Source organism: Arachis stenosperma, chromosome 10, assembly GCF_014773155.1.
Source record: "Arachis stenosperma cultivar V10309 chromosome 10, arast.V10309.gnm1.PFL2, whole genome shotgun sequence".
In the NCBI taxonomy this organism is placed as follows: domain Eukaryota; kingdom Viridiplantae; phylum Streptophyta; class Magnoliopsida; order Fabales; family Fabaceae; genus Arachis; species Arachis stenosperma.
Window position 1 is genome coordinate 39,777,858 of NC_080386.1, and position 2,187 is coordinate 39,780,044.

Genomic DNA, 2,187 nt, shown 5'->3' on the forward strand with positions numbered 1-2,187 from the left:
TTATACTAAACTAGTAAACTAGGTTTATAGGAAATGAGTAGATAGTATACAAATTCACTTCTGAGGCCCACTTGGTGTGTGTTTGGGCTGAGCATTGAAGCTTTCACGTGAATAAGCTCTTCTTGGAGTTTAAACACCAGTTTTGGTGCCAGTTCTTACATTTTACGCCAGAAAAGGGTCTCTGGTGGGCATTTGGATGCCAGTTTGGGCCCTCAAATCTCGGGCAAAGTATGGACTATTACACATTGCTGGAAAGCCCAAGATGTCTACTTTCCAACGCAATTGAGAGCGTTCCAATTGAGCTTTTTTAGCTCTAAAAAATTCACTTCGAGTGCAGGGAGGTCAGAATCCAACAACATCTGCAGTCCTTTCTCAGCCTCTGAATCAGATTTTTGCTTAGGTCCCTCAATTTCAGCCAGAAAATACCTGAAATCATAAAAAAACACACAAACTCATAGTAAAGTCCAGAAATGTGATTTTTTCATAAAAAGTAATGAAAATATACTAAAAAGTAACTAAAACATACTAGAAACTACCTAAAAATAATGCAAAAAAGCGTATAAATTATCCACTCATCACAACACCAAACTTAAATTGTTGCTTGTCCCCAAGCAACTGAAAACAAAATAGGATAAAAAGAAGAGAATATATAATAAATTCCAATACATCAATGAAGATTAGTTCCAATTAGATGAGCGGGACTAGTAGCTTTTTGCTTCTGAACAGTTTTGGCATCTCACTTTATCCTTTGAAATTCAGAATGATTGCCATCTATAGGAACTCAGAATTAAGATAGTGTTATTGATTCTCTTAGTTCAGTATGTTGATTCTTGAACACAGCTACTTTATGAGTCTTGGCCGTGACCCTAAGCATCTTGTTTTCCAGTATTACCACCGGATACATAAATACCACAGACACATAACTGGGTGAACCTTTTCAGATTGTGACCCAGCTTTGCTAGAGTCCCCAGCTAGAGGTGTCCAGAGTTCTTAAGCACACTCTTTTGCTTTGGATCACGACTTTAACCATTCAGTCTCAAGCTTTTCACTTGGACCTTCATGACACAAGCACATGGTTAGGGACAGCTTAATTTAGCCGCTTAGGTCCGAATTTTATTCCTTTGGGCCTTGATGAGCGGATAATTTATACGCTTTTTGGCATTTTTTTAGTATGTTTTTAGTATATTTTAGTTAGTTTTTATTACATTTTTATTAGTTTTTAGTTAAAATTCACTTTTCTGGGCTTTACTATGAGTTTGTGTGTTTTTCTGTGATTTCAGGTATTTTCTGGCTGAAATTGAGAGACCTGAGCAAAAATCTGATTCAGAGGCTGAAAAGGACTGCAGATGCTGTTGGATTCTGACCTCCCTGCACTCGAAGTGGATTTTCTGAGGCTACAGAAGCCCAATTGGTGCGCTCTCAATTGCGTTGGAAAGTAGACATCCTGGGCTTTCCAGCAATGTATAATAGTCCATACTTTGCCCGAGATTTGATGGCCCAAACTGGCGTTGCAAATCAGCTTCAGAATTCCCGGCGTTTAACGTCGGAACTGGCACAAAAATTGGAGTTAAACGCCCAAACTGGCATAAAAGTTGGCGTTTAACTCCAGAAAAAGTCTCTACACATGAAAGCTTCAATGCTCAGCCCAAGCACACACCAAATGGACCCCGGATGTGGATTTTTACGTCATTTACTCATTTCTGTATACCCTAGGTTACTAGTTCACTATTAATAGGATCTTTTGATATTGTATCTCTACCTCATGACACTTTACACGTTTTACATTGTATCTTCTATGCCATGAGTCTCTAAATCCCATGGTTGGGGGTGAGGAGCTCTGCTGTGTCTTGATGGATTAATGCAATTACTACTATTTTTCATTCAATCACGCTTGCTTCTATTCTAAGATATCACTTGTTCCTAAACTTGATGAATGTGATGACCCGTGACACTCATCATCATTCTCACCTATGAACGTGTGCCTGACAACCACCTCCATTCTACCTTAGATTGAGTAGATATCTCTTGGATTCTTTAATCAGAATCTTCGTGGTATAAGCTAGAATTGATGGCGGCATTCAAGAGAATCCGGAAGGTCTAAACCTTGTCTGTGGTATTCTGAGTAGGATTCAATGATTGAATGACTGTGACGAGCTTCAAACTCCTGAAGGCTGGGCGTTAGTGACA